This window comes from Pseudopipra pipra, chromosome 3 (genome assembly GCF_036250125.1).
Source record: "Pseudopipra pipra isolate bDixPip1 chromosome 3, bDixPip1.hap1, whole genome shotgun sequence".
NCBI classification, from domain to species: Eukaryota; Metazoa; Chordata; class Aves; order Passeriformes; family Pipridae; genus Pseudopipra; species Pseudopipra pipra.
The window spans coordinates 47170923-47185247 of NC_087551.1; the positions used below are offsets into that span (position 1 = coordinate 47170923).

General features: G+C 36.3%; 1 protein-coding gene and 1 long non-coding RNA gene across 4 annotated transcripts in view; one reads left to right on the plus strand and one right to left on the minus strand.

Moving 5' to 3' along the window:
• Positions 1-14325, plus strand: part of PRKN (parkin RBR E3 ubiquitin protein ligase) — a 782243-nt gene that overhangs the window by 321038 nt on the left and 446880 nt on the right. The window lies entirely within an intron of this gene.
• LOC135411441 (uncharacterized) lies at positions 6450-7294 on the minus strand. The gene is made up of 2 exons (XR_010429157.1): positions 7194-7294; positions 6450-6615 (listed from the first exon to the last, which is right to left on the minus strand). It is a non-coding gene; the product is annotated as an uncharacterized LOC135411441 (long non-coding RNA).

Below are 14325 nucleotides of genomic sequence, written 5' to 3' on the forward strand. Positions count from 1 at the left end.
AACAAAGGGCAGACTAGAGCTCCAGTTCTGGAAAGACATAGCCCCTCTGAGGGCTAATGATTAACCTGGTAGTATGCACAATGTATACAACTACATGTATGCTAAAAAGATGGGATTATAGATGCTTATTCAAAGCTTGTAGCAGTTGTGAAGGCCACAGAAAAACCTGAATTCAGATCTAGATTTGTGGCCACTATGGAATGAGATAGGAAGGTTTTGAGTGGCTGTGCAAATGAGAATATTAATCCTTCCAGCCTAGTTGCTGCATGTAAAGCCAAAGGAAACTTATTGTGTTGGACTAGAAAGTTAGTAGGAGATCTGTCAAGCTTGGTTTGCATCCTAAAATGGGAAAGTGTTTTTTGACTTGAATATGCAGTAGTTTGTTTGTTTGTTTGTGTTTGTGTGTGTTTTGTTTCTTTTGGGTTTTTGGTTTGGTTTGTTTTTTTGTGTTTTGGGGTTTTTTTGGTCTAAGTGCTGCTGAATTTTACTGGTTCTGTTACTGTTGAATGAGAGCCTCCTCTCTCATAAATCAGTGTTTGTCAACCAAGTTTGCGATTGTGAGAGGTTTAGGTTTTGAAGGAGAGTGAGCCGTACCATGCTATAGCTTGGGGCAGGGACTTTCATATCTGGCACATGTGCAGATGTTCAAATTTGTCTTTCACTGTGGTTTAAAGTGGTTAATTTCAGCTTCATGTTCTGAGTGTAGCACAGTGGTTCAATGTCTCTACATGTAATAGCATTGTAAGAGTCTTTAAAAACCCAGCTCTTCTATTCTCATTGAAAAGAATAAATCATACCATACTTATACACATCCAATTCAAAAAGCTATAACAACGAACTCCCTCAAGCTTTGTGTGCTAATCCTGAATTACCTGACTATCTCTGATGTATTTCAGAGGCTTCAGAGAGTTGCATTTTGTGGTGTTCCAGATGAACACATCTAAGGGGATTTTTTTTTCTCTCAAAAGTTGCATTTAGTGATTAGTATAGACTTAATCACATATAAATCAAGACACAAGAGAAGTCACCATTAATGTACATTTTCAGTGGTGGGATGGATAAAAACACAGGCAACATTGTATTCAGCTGGAACACAAGCAGTCAGTGCTGCTGAAAGACATTGCTGTTATCACTAGATGAGTCTGAATCTTGTGCATCGCATTGATGTCACAAAACATGAGTCCTTTGCTAGATTCAGTGTCTTTCTTCAGCATGCCCACTTTTGGGAATGATGACTTTCACATCTATACTGTTTGGTTTGGAATCTCTATGTTCCTTTTATTGAGTAAACTTTAATAAATTTCCCAACTTTTCAGCTTTTATAGTATCTGCTAAACAGTGTTATTTGTTTTGGAGACTTAAAAACCAACCAACCAACCAAACAAACAAAATATCCAACCTTTTATTGTCTCCCAGGAATTCCTCATAACTCCATGCTGGAAACTCTATTATAAAAAGTTTGAGTATGGTATGCTTATCAATAAGTTCTAATTGCCTGGAATGTACATGGGCTCACATTTGTTTAGCATGTACAGGGTCAATGAAACAATAAATATACACAAGCTGATAAATTCAATTGAATGGGCAGATTACAGCAGCTTCTTTTTTTTTATTTGCATATTGTACAGTAAATATGAAAAGAATAGCTGAAAACTTGCAGTGGAAGCTGTTCCAGTTTTCAAGATTGATTAAAAAAATCCCAGCTTTCAGAAGATTTGATAAGTTACTTCAGCATAAAAGTACAAAAGACAAAAGGGAGATATCTTTTGGAGAGTATCAAATGATAATTATAGTCTGTTTTAGTTTTTAAATAATGCTTGTCTATGAAATTAATTTGCATTAAGATTCTTGTTACTTTTCTCCCAAAACAAAGAAAATCTGTTATCATTCTTTGTCTCTCAAATTCAAGCAGAACACAGAAGTTAGGAACAGTGAGCATGCTGGTTTTGCAGCTTGGGCTGTCAGTCCTCTGGACTTCCAAAATGCAATATTTGAAATATGGGCACACTTAGTCTCATGAATGTGCTGTTCAACAGCCAGTTTGTTTTATAAATACATAGCATCTACCTCAGTTCTCTGGCTGTACAGAGTAGGTACAGATTTGGCAGGTGCCTGGCCCTTGTGAACCTCTGTTTTTGTCATTTTCTGGTCTATATTCCGGGGAGACAGGAAATAATTCCACCTGAGGACGCTTCTAATATGTACTAAGACTCATTTATTTTTCAGTACTGTGTAGAGGCCTCTCTGTGTTAAGGCCAGGCAGAAGTGTGGCCCATACAGAAAGTGCTCTGCTTTCTTCAGTGCGCTGCAGCCTACAATAGGCAAGTTCTGTCCAGCTGAAAATCTTACTGTCAATCGTTTGACTTTAAATGATATGACTTGCATATCAAAAAAAGTTCAAGTTAGTATATTATCCCAAACCCTCTACCTTTCGACTCCAATCCCACTGGACTGTGTCAGTGATTGCTGATATACATCTTCTCTACTGGTTCTACAGTTATTTTCCTTGTATAGAGAAATTAGTCAAAATAAAGTTGACATGAATAAACTGTAAAAAAAGCATGTCTGTACCACTGTACTACGGATTTGCCAGCAAAGCCACATTTTTGTGGCTCTCTTTTTTCCTCCCATTCTTCCTGAACCGTGCCTGACCTTTACATGGCAACACAGCAAGTTTCTTGAGAATCTCTCTTATGCTGTAAGCACCAAAGCACCATATAAGCCAGCATCTGTTACACTAGTTCTTTTATTGAGATGAAAGTGAATACCTGTGTAAAACACACATAAAGCTTTGGGCAACTTTCACTTACTCTACATGCTAATTCTTTTCCTACCTAAGCTACAAATGACCAACTTAATTAAATTGAGCTTTCTTTTTTCATGGTTTGTTGACTTACATTTTAAAATATTACTTACTCATTTAAACAGTCTTATTCCAAAACCTTATTTAACAGTCATGCCTATTTGCATAGCATTATTTTAGTATATGATGCTTAGAGTGAATTTATGATACTATATTTCTGTGAAATTAAAGAGCCCACTGTTTTTATTTTTACCAAAGACATCCTTCTAAATATTAAATTTATTATTTTTCATTTGACACTTAGGCTGGTGTTTTGTGGACATTTCATGACCTAATGCTTTATGGGAGATACATACCAGGTTGATTTAATTATAAGAAAACATCAGTCAGTGCAGAAGTATTAGCTCTCCCTAGATTCTCTAATTAATCAAGCACAAAAGCATGTCTGCAAAGACTGAGTGTGGGAGTCTGGTGTAGACCACCTAGAAGCCTACCAGTAACTTTCTTCATATAAACTGAAAATTTTAGTCATTAGTTTCAAAGTGTTGTTCGTTGGTTGTTTGGGGGTTTTTTCCATATCATACAATTCTGCAATTTGTTTCAGGAGCCGTGATTCAGATAATTATGATATTCTTCTTTCCAGGAAAAAAACCCACAAAACGAAACCACCAAAAAACAAACAAGGAGGCAACAGAAACCCTAAAATAAACAAACAAACAAAACCCTACAAAAGAAAGTCTAATTATAGCAGTCACAGTTGCAGTTCTTCTTTTGGAGCCATAAGAGTGTTAATATTCATAGTGTTAACTCTATATTGAAAAGGAAAATGTGTATCTGTGAATGGAAGGCCTGATTCTGCAAACTGATATGCACCAACTATACACAAACTCAGACTTTTTCAGTGTAATTGATTCTGTGATGTACTCCTGGTACAAAAGACATTTGATTTGGTATCTATTTGTCATAATACTGAATTCAACTAGAGTAAGACTGTGGATTGAAGTGTGGTAAACAGACTTTAGGTCTCCCTACTCAGCCACAGGTGCTGTGGTGAGGCCATTTCTAATGCGGGAACTCATTACTATTTGGTCATTCTTCTCATTGTGTCCTTGGTAGTTAGTACTGGTTGAGTTTTCAGTAAATCCTCTAGTACAAGCACCCAAAGGAGTTTGTCACAACTTCTTCTATACTTTCCAAGTGTTCCTTATAGTTCACATCATTATATCAGATCTTTTGAGACGTAGGGAGTTATATTCATATCTGATTTAGCTCCCTGCAGCTGAGGCTTAGTTTCTGGCACTTACAGGACATTTGGTAGGAATAGTCCCGTTGCTGTCCCTGCCCCCTGCGCTCCAGAGGAGCCTCCTGACTTCACAGGTTTTGTTAAACTGTCTCTACCACAGAACTGCTCCTCCATCATTTGTTGTACTAGGGGTGTTGCTTTCATCTATTGCTTTTCATCTTAACTTAACAAACAAATGGGCATTTGCTGGATTTTGTTTCTCTACAGCCATGAAAGGCTTGCCATTTAGGTCTCTTGTCAGTTAGAATAGGCTGTGAGGTACATCCCAGTTCTGTGAGGGAAAAGCGCTGTGGTCTTATGAGTGCCTTTCAATGACTGAGGAATAACAGGTCATAGACAGTGCGAGTGCTCTTCCTAATAGATGGTGGTGTGGCATTTGGAATTTGATACTTTCATATTTCCTAGGAAGAGAAAGATCTTTAATACAATAATTTTTTTTGAGTTCTTTCTTCCTAACTCCACTTAAGTTATTTAAACAGGGTGTTTTCTTTTTGATGAATATAAACTTAGCAGAGATTTTCAGTAATATAAAATAAAAAGGCAGTTTATTTTTACTTCTTGTTTATATATATATATATCATTGTGAAACTCCTTTCCACAGTACATGAGCCCTCAACACTGCTCCTTTCAGATCACATCTTTTTCATGGAATTAATTACTTGTATCCTGGCTCAGTGACAAAGAAAGGAAAGAGTACTGCTTATGGCTTTGGAGCAAGGCTGACTGAAAGAGAAGGGGACAAGTAGCACCTCTGAAATTATGTAGCCCTTACCGATGCTGAGTCAGCTTCTCCCCTCTGTTGGTTACACTGCAGGGGTAATATTGCAGTCAGATTACAAAAAATCAATTTGTCCTTTGAAGCTAAACTGCAAAATAAACACTCATTGAAGTGTATGTGATAAAGTGTGATCTCATTTACAGGCTAGGGAAATATTAAAAATGTGATTGAATTCTTGAGACTGGGTGATGTAGGTATCTGTCTCTCCAAAATTACATGTCTGCTTTGAGGATAAAAATGTTTTTGATGTATTTTAGCTAACACATGACAAACACTATGTGTTAAATTACTTCTGCTGAATACTGTGCATAAGAAAGTTACCACTGTAATGTGTTTTCCACGGTCAAACTAACAAATGTGAAACAACCATTTATTTTTGGGTTCCTGCTAATGAATGTGTTAGTACAAAAATAGCTTAATTTCCCTGCATTTGGCTGACAGAAGTAGTACTTACAGGAAATTACATGTATTCAATATATGTGCTTCTTTCTACATAAATAATGGGAAATGTCTCAATTCTGACATCTAAATTACCACGACTGGGCACTGATGTTAATGCTGCCTTGAGAAGACTAGTGCAGAGAAAATGAGCTCTTGGAATAATTTTTTCCAGGGTTTTTACAGATTCAGGAAATCTTTTTGCATTACTTATATTAAGTCAGGACACTTAATAATAAGCCTAAGGTTTTTTTTCTAGTGAACCAGTGTTTTATGAGAGTGATGGAACATCTTAAGATACAGATGTGTTATTCTGTTGTGTAGGCCAAGCCCAGCTGTGCCAGGATTCCAGAGATAAATCAGGCATATTCTGATCTTCTCCCTACCTGCTGCTCAGGGAAATGTACTCTTCTGTGCACTCATTTTTCATATAAACCGATCTGATAGTGACAGATAGATCATGAATATGAACTGCTGAGACTCTTAGTGCAGAACTATACTTTGATAGTAAGTCCTGTCTCCTAATGGTGTTCGTCTTTCACGTCCAAGTCCATGCTAGATACAAAACCTCTATCTTTCATATCCATTAGATAGTTTGAGCACTTTCCAATAACAAAATCTGTCTCAGAAAGGAATATTTTCCCATCATAGCAAAGGAGAATCTATCACTAATTGGCCTGACCAAGGAGGCTAATATTTTGGTATTTTGTACCGTAGTTCCACAAGTGCCATCCTCATAAGGAACTCATGTCATCCACTCTTCCATATTGTTCTCATGTTGCTTGCAGTGACTTGGTGCAGAGCATCAGCATTAAATAAATGTAGTGCTAAGCTGACTCAGAATTTGGAATTACTGGTGGAACTTTCCTAAGAATGATCACAGGTGGTCTGCAGGTCTGATTCTGCCATTGCTCATCCAGTGTCTTCAATGCTTTTAATACTATGGTTATCAGAAGAAAAAAAAAAAAAAATGCCTACATTTCTACTTTTAAAAGTCTGTTTTCTTTGATGATATGCTAGATTTTGCCAAATCCATCCACACCCTGGGAAGGCTGCTCCAACGAATGTTCCTGGGACCTGTTTAAGATACTGTGGCTCTTACAGAAATAAAAAAGCTCAACACTGGGTGACTGCAAAATTATTTTAAAAGCATTTTTTTCTTTCTCCTTCACTTCTGTCTTTGGCTCCAAGTCTCAATTCCCACTGAACCTCTTAAAGGACAGCCTCACTCTTGCACCTGTCTCACATAGTGACACTGCCATTGTGGCTGGCCTCCAAAGTGCTCAGCTCCATCTGAAGAGAACAGTTGGTAGGATTCAGAAGACTTGACATGGGTTTATTCAGGTTTTTGGCTATATATTTCCTTTACTTTTTAAATATCCCTTAAGAAAAATTTCATTACATTGCACATCAATTGTAATATACAGTAAATGAAAACAAATACATATTTGATTTATGAAAAAGAAAATATTCCATACATTTCAAAAGACAGGAACAGCAATTCTTTCATGCAAAATAAACTTGGCAAACAGAACAGTTTTGCCTCTATGTTGGTAAAATAATATAGGTTCTTCTTTCATTTTAATGGGACAAGAAATTGTATTTTAACTCCTAATTCTGTTATAAGCTCTGAGATATTGATGCATGATTTATAATATTTATTGCAGTATGTGTTTTTAGTGATATTACATATTATAAAGTGTCTCAAAAGCTAGAAAAAATACCAGCTATTGGAGAGAGGGAAAATGACTTCAGTATTATGTACTGCTTCAAGTCATGCTGTGAAATAAAACTGCCTTTTAATGTGCAGCCTACAGTGAGTTTCTCCAGCCTGGGTGACAACAGTCATAAATGAAAAGGAAAATAGTTACCAAATTTACTTTCAGAGAGGACTTTTACATGAGTTTCTGAATCAAACCATTTTGCCAGAGAGGATAGATTTATGCCTAGTAATACAGATGGTGTTCGGTGTATCTTGTCCTTCCAGTTGCTGTGATGTCAGAGAAGTTCAGACTCACAGAATGGTTGAGGTCGAAAGGGACTTCTGGAGGTCATCTGGTTCAACCCTCCCTGCTCAAGCAGGGCCACCTGGAGCCCATTGCCCAGGATCATGTCCTTTTGAATATCTCTAAGGATGGAGACTCCACAGCCTCTCTGCTCACCCTGTGCCAGCCCTCAGTCATCCTCACAGTAAAATGGTTACTTCTCACATTCAGGCAGCACCTTCTGTGTTTCACTTTGCGCCCATTGCCTCATCCTGTCACTAGACAGATCTGAAAAGAGCTGGATGTGTCTGTTTTACATCCTCCCTTCAGATACTTATACACAGAGGTGAGATCACCCCTAGTGTCCATTTCAGTATATCATGGAAGGCCCGGGATTATGCTCAGAGTAACACTTGTTTTGTCAAAAATATTAGTTGCATTCAGATTGGTTTTGTGTAATGTTGCACATTCTCTGAACGTATAAATGTAGATCAGATTGTGGACTCTGATGTTTTTCACTCTTTTATAGGTCTTGTGCTATTTCTATTAATGTTTTTTATGATTTTTTGTTTAGATGTATACCTTTGGGAGACAAACAAAAAAAAAAGGAGTACCAACAGATGTGATAAGCCTTACTCAGCTTTAGTTTTGGATATTCTTTGAGACAGAAATGTAACCAGAGAGGCAACATTCTTTCTCTCTGCTTGCATATTGCATTCGCAAATGTGTATTGTTGGCCAGGGAAATGAAAAGTTGCATTTTTTTGCATATTAATTATTGGCAACTATGACAGTATTGTCTTAACTACATGTAAAGATGGCCCTCTCTTCCATGCAATAACTCCTTCTCTCACAACGAAAGGCCCTCTTTCTAAAGTTTCTTAGCCTTTTATGCTGAAAGTAGATACAATGAATATTCATCAGCATTTTAAACATTAGAGCTACATATGTAGGTAAATCCTTCTTGATCTCCTCTTCCTGTCTCTCTCTCTCTCTCTCTTTTAGATCCCCTTTTCTACTAAATAAGACCAAAATGTGCTGTGGATGTGTTGCTGGAATATATTACAGTACAAACAAATCATGGGCTGTGACAGTGGGGCTTTTTTTTAATATGGCAGCTGCCACTGAGATTCAGATGTCCCTTTGCATAACTCTCCTAATTTGCTTTCTTTATTAAAGAACAGCCAAACTTCTGTCTTCCCAGTATTATTCCTTAGATAGCTGTGGGGACAAAGACAGCATGCTAGCACTACATTATTTCAACATTTTTCATGATGATGAACATTAAACAATTCTAAAGGGTCAATAATTTTCCTCTTGATCTTTAAGGTGCTGGAATATCTGAGGCACCAGCTGGCTCAAAAGGAAAAAATAAGTATATTTACGTAAGGTATTTTAGTAGCAGAAGTAGCAAATGTCAAATTATAAGTGCTCCTTCATCTCCATTAAGAAGCTGATGCATGTTCTAAATTATTATCTATAGTATGTTGATGTAAAGTATTGATAACTAATTAGGTTAATTTAAAACATATTAAAGAAACTACTTACCTCTAAAAGAACTATAAACAGGTCTCTATTCTACCTCACTGCAGAAGAAATCCCTCCAAATATTTACAATTGTAGTGTCTGAGATTGTGGGCTTTTTCCTGGATTGGGACTGAATTATGCAATAAGAAAGGTTTAGAGTACTTAAACATTATGCAAGTAAAAACTCAAGAGTTCTTTAACTGAAAAACCAGCTAATTTTAAGTTATATTGCTAGGGTTGTGATCTAAAGGTATTAAAGTCAAATTCATTAAATCTTTCCTCAGAGCTTCATTACTATAAAACATCTTTAACATGATGGAACCACAACCATGGTAATTATATTGATTTAATTTTCTTGGCAGAGATATGCAGTGTTCTAATGATGGTTTTCCCCTTCTTCTTGGGGGTGATGACCAGTTAGCAATCCACAAATAAATTGTTAGTACTCATTAATTTTTTTCTGCTGTAAGCAGCTGAACAAAAGAAGACATCCATGGTTCCCTATAGTAATTGCACGTGTTTAAAGCTTGCTCTTTTATGCAGAAAAAAGAGTATAGTGGTATATCCTGAATGTAGAAGGTGTTTATGTTTGGTTTGGGGGTATTTTTGAAAGTTAGTAAATGCTTCTCTGTTAAGAATTTGATTATCTTAGGAGTCCAGTTGTTTGGGTTTTTTTTTTTTTGTTTGTTTTTAACTATACAAATACACATGTAACATTGAACCCTGAAGTTTTTCTAGACTATTTGCACACCATCATAAAAGATGAGAGAAGAGAGTATGAGTGGTATTTTTTGATTTGATCTGCTTGTGCACATCAGCTGTTTATGATCTGATGGTGAAAGCATTTTGCAGTTGTTTTGAATTTGTCTGTACATCTCCAAGTTCTAGATTTTATTACTATCTTTAAAAATTTGAATTCAGGCTTGATTCATTAAAATCAGTATGTTCTGCATGTCCTTATTTCCGTAAGTGCTGTCAAAAAAGTCAGCTCAGTTGGCAGAAGTTACCTTTTTCAGAGTAAGGCACTGCATTTTAGCTGATGCCTCAGGTTCCTATAAGAGCACCAAGAGAGGTTTTTGCTGGCTTTTTGCTGCTTAGCTCTGCACATAACCTGTCAGCTGAAAGTACTGCTGCCTTGTTGCAGAGTAATGTCCGTAACTTTGAAAAAATGACCAAAGATGACGTTATTTTTCTGTTACCAATATAGATGTCATAAATGGTAGGGTATGTTTTCAATATTTACCTCAAGTGTATTGGTCCTCCCTCAGGTTGCAGATTGCCTGTGCAACTAAGAGGACGTACAATTTTGAACTGTCCTCATCTGAGCAATGTGTTCATTCTAGGTATTCGTATTCTTTCTGTACATTTTGACTTGCTTGATTTGAAAAATTTAGTTTCAGAGGGAGGAAATTAAGAGGAATGCAGGATGGGGCTGTTCAGGTTCTAGACTGTGATCAGAAATGAGGGCTAGCAGGTTCTCTGCCCCCTTCTATCTCAGCGCTGGGTTTTTTGGCTAGTTTAAAAAGCTGTTTCCTGAAATTCAGGCCCAGTGGTAAAGGCTAAGACTGATGACTTTGGAATTTTGGCAAAACATTAATTTAAAGAGGAAATTAGAATTCATAGGCTTTCTTACTTCAGAATGAAATTGCTAGATTAAGGTTCTTTTAAGTCTACAAATGTATTTTTATTTAAAATGTTTTTACTCTATTGGAAAAATTTTCCTTCAGTTTGACTCTTGTGTTTCTCTTCTGCTTTTACTTCTTTCTAGCATATTTCAGTTTCTATATGTCATTGAAGAGAACTGACATTTTGTAGCTTTCTTATTTAGAATATAACCCATATATTGAACCTTAACTTTGTGCAGTGAGCAGAATCTTCATGTATACTTCAGGGAGGCCACATAGTTATCTACAATCCATTTTGCCCTGTGTTCTCTGATAAAAGAAATTAGGGACCCTGAGTGGGAAAGTGAAAAATAGTTTACTTTTTGCCAGTACAGATACTCATTTTGTGCTGGCTGAATATGTTGGACATGCATGGACAGTAATGTGTCACAAGAAAATGCAGGTAAAATTTGGTATAGGTTCTGTTATATTCTGATAAAATCATGACTATTATTTCCTAATGCAAAATTTGTTGAATGCCAGCTCGTCCATAACTATAATAAACCCAACCAATGCATAAATGAATTCTGGCAATTTTTAATAAAATCTGAAAACCTGATATGACAGGGAAGAATGCTAAGAGTTAACCAAGTGTGTGAACACTAAATGAAGGATTATCCTTATTTGTGAAAAATCCATTCTAGCGAGAAATTGAATTGGGGGCTTCTCTCAAAAAAGAAGGGCTACTGTGGCTAGTGAGTCAAATCAAGGCCTGATTTTACTCCCTTTACAGTAATAAGGTTATGTGAGACCCATAAACAATACACAAGTGAGAATAAATGTGACTGAGTACTCTATGCTCCCTTCTCTTTAAAGATTCACCTCCAAATAGTAAAGTACTGATTAATAAAGGAAGTGCATCACTCCTCATATGCTTGATCACATTCAGTTTTAGAGCATGTTGCATGAGCAGCCTCACCTCTAGTTTGGTATTTTTATCTTGTAGCCAGGATTTTCTGTACAAAGCACATATGAATAATCTGTGTATAAAATGACTAACATGCATAAAATGGAAAATCTTGTATTTATTATTCTTTCATCTGAAGAAAGAAGATTTTACCTGAAAATGGCTGGTTCAGAACCTGCTCTGTGTCAGTGACATAGAGATTAATGATAAAGAAAACATCAAAAATCTTCAGGCCACTAGTACTGACTTTTAATGAGTCTCAGCAATGTGTAGCTAGCAATTTCAGAAACTAGATCTGTTAGGAATTAGACTGCAACAATCTTGGCACTAGTTTACTGTAAATAGATGCATTCCACTTAGAAAAACAATTTGCAATAGACTTACCTGTCTGTATGTACTTTAATTATACATAAACATTCTCCAATTACACAGTGTGCATAAATCCAAAAGCTGCTGGTAAAAGCTAAGACAGTAGATTAACTACTGGGAAAGGCTCCTTTTAATGAGTAAACTAAGCTTCCTGTGCTGTCAGGAATTGAAACTGTCTCACACAGCACAAGGTGCCCCTCTAAATGCTGTGTCTTATGTAAAAAAGGACAAGTGTTTTAGCAACTGGTACACAACTCACCAAAAAAAAAAAAAAAGAGAGAGAAAGAGAAGGAGAAAACCATATGGATCTGCTCCTTTTCAAATGCAGATTGTTGAGGCTGGAAGTCTACCACTTAGTCACTGTGTTCTCCGTTTGACCATATGCTTGAAAAATCTAGTGGAATGATGTAAAAACCCTAGTTAGCCTCCTGAAAACAAAATATAGTAGAATAAAGTGGAAAAAGGAAAGGATTTATTTAATTAATTCTTACTGGTTTACAATATCTAATATGTTTTATTGTCAATGGCTCTGATATTTTATAGTTTCCATATCTGTCTCTTGGCATTTAACTCTCTTGAAATATATGGGATGAAATCTCTAGGTATGGCTTTACATTTGAGATGAAATTATAGGGATTTTTCTACCTACTCCATGCAGAGCTAAAGCTCAGCAGAACACAATACACCTATTAACAAGTTATCTCATATTTGTACAAAAATTGGAAGCACACAGATGGAAAAAAACCTTATTTTGTGATCTGTTACAACCTTATGTCAACCTCAACTATGCTGCTAAAATTTTGATAAAGTTACTGTAATCAGTCTCTATATGAAATGAAGGACATGACCATATGTAGCAACTTCCTTGGCTGTCCTCCTGCTTTCACTTTGCAAACAAGACTCAAGAGAGGAGGGACAATTCTGACATAGATGAGGACTTTTTGAGAGAGGATGGGGGAAACTGAGTTTGGTGTGTGTGTATGTGTAAAATCCCTTTCAAATGGGGATCATGAGGGAAAGGCCTCTCATTTGTGACAACCAGCAGCATGTCTACATTAGAATAAAATTTCAGTTTGGGAGTATGCGGAGAGAATCATTGGTCTCTTTTGGACAAATAGCAACAGATAAGCAAATTGGATTGAAAGTAGCACTTGGCTTCCACTATATTGTTTTACAGTTTCAGTAGAGTGTAAAATCATGTAAACAATAAGATCCAACTTGTGTCTGCAGGACCCACTGGCTAAGACTCTCCTGAGACACCAATCTCAGTGTGCAATGTCTGGATAACACTGATACATAAAGATTTATAATCTGTAAACAGGGGTGTTGTATAATAAACAAGAACATAGTTCTTTCTTTATTTTAACATTAATTTATGCCTATTCATGGTTTGAAAATTACAATGTTACTATACACAGTCTTTTTATGTACTTTTTGTGTATGTTTATTTATTAATAAATATACAGTATTCCTTCATGGTCAATTAACTACATACTGTAAAATTATAGTAGTACATTCTTCCTAGTCTTTAGTAACCAATACAGGTATCTATAGAATTTGAAAGTTCGTGAAAAGCAGAAGGTTTATTCTCTATCACTTATAACTATTTGACATTAAAGTAAAACTTTTAGACATGTAATATTTGTCCTGAGTGAAGTTATGCCTCATCCTCACCCATAAAAGTGAAAGAAAATTAATCCTCTGTGAAAAATTAATCTTCAAAAGTTTTACACTCCACTTCATTACCTTTGGAAAATACTTTGAAGGAATCCTTTTCTGCCTTTGCATTGTGGTAGAAACCTTCCGTCCTGATTTTCTGTCTTTGTAATAGGGTTTAGAAAGTAATAGTATTTGCTGCAGCGGTTATTCAGGACCATATCAAAGCCACAAACTACAGACTACTACTTCTGGGACTGCTGTACCAGAAAATCTTATGGGGACTGGTTAAAGAGCAGAACCTGTTGGTTAAATTGACCTATTTGCTACACAAGTGTTTCAGTTCAGGTGTCAGTAACAAGGCTGGAATTGAAAATTTATTTTGTGAGAAAAGTAAATCTGTCATTAACTGTGCCAAGAGTTTTACAGAAATGGTAATTTAGTTTCCTAGATTTAGATTCCTGTCACCACCTGTCTGTCCTTGTATTTGGGAATTCATTTTAATTTTCTAACCTGTTGTTTGCCAGTGAGATGTTCCTCATGGATTATAGAGCAGAGCAGAACCTTACCCATGATGGTGATTGTAGCTGAGCTTCCTAACCCCTGTGACACATACCAGCCTCAGTGCTGAAGGGTCAGCTGTAAAATGCTTTCTAAAGAGGTTGTAAATCCCACTGTAAAGTACATCTGTTAATGGTACTGTAATTGTTCTTCTTCTTCCCCTGCTCCAGGACTAAGTATATAACTTTTAGAACATATGGTTTCCTTCAACAGATAAGATACCATAATACCAAAGTTTCTTGTGTTCTTTCTGTGTTACCGATTGTGCTCTCCAACCCATCAGGAGCTTTTATTTCTTTAGTTCATGATTTAGGGTTTTAAGGAAAGAGTCTATT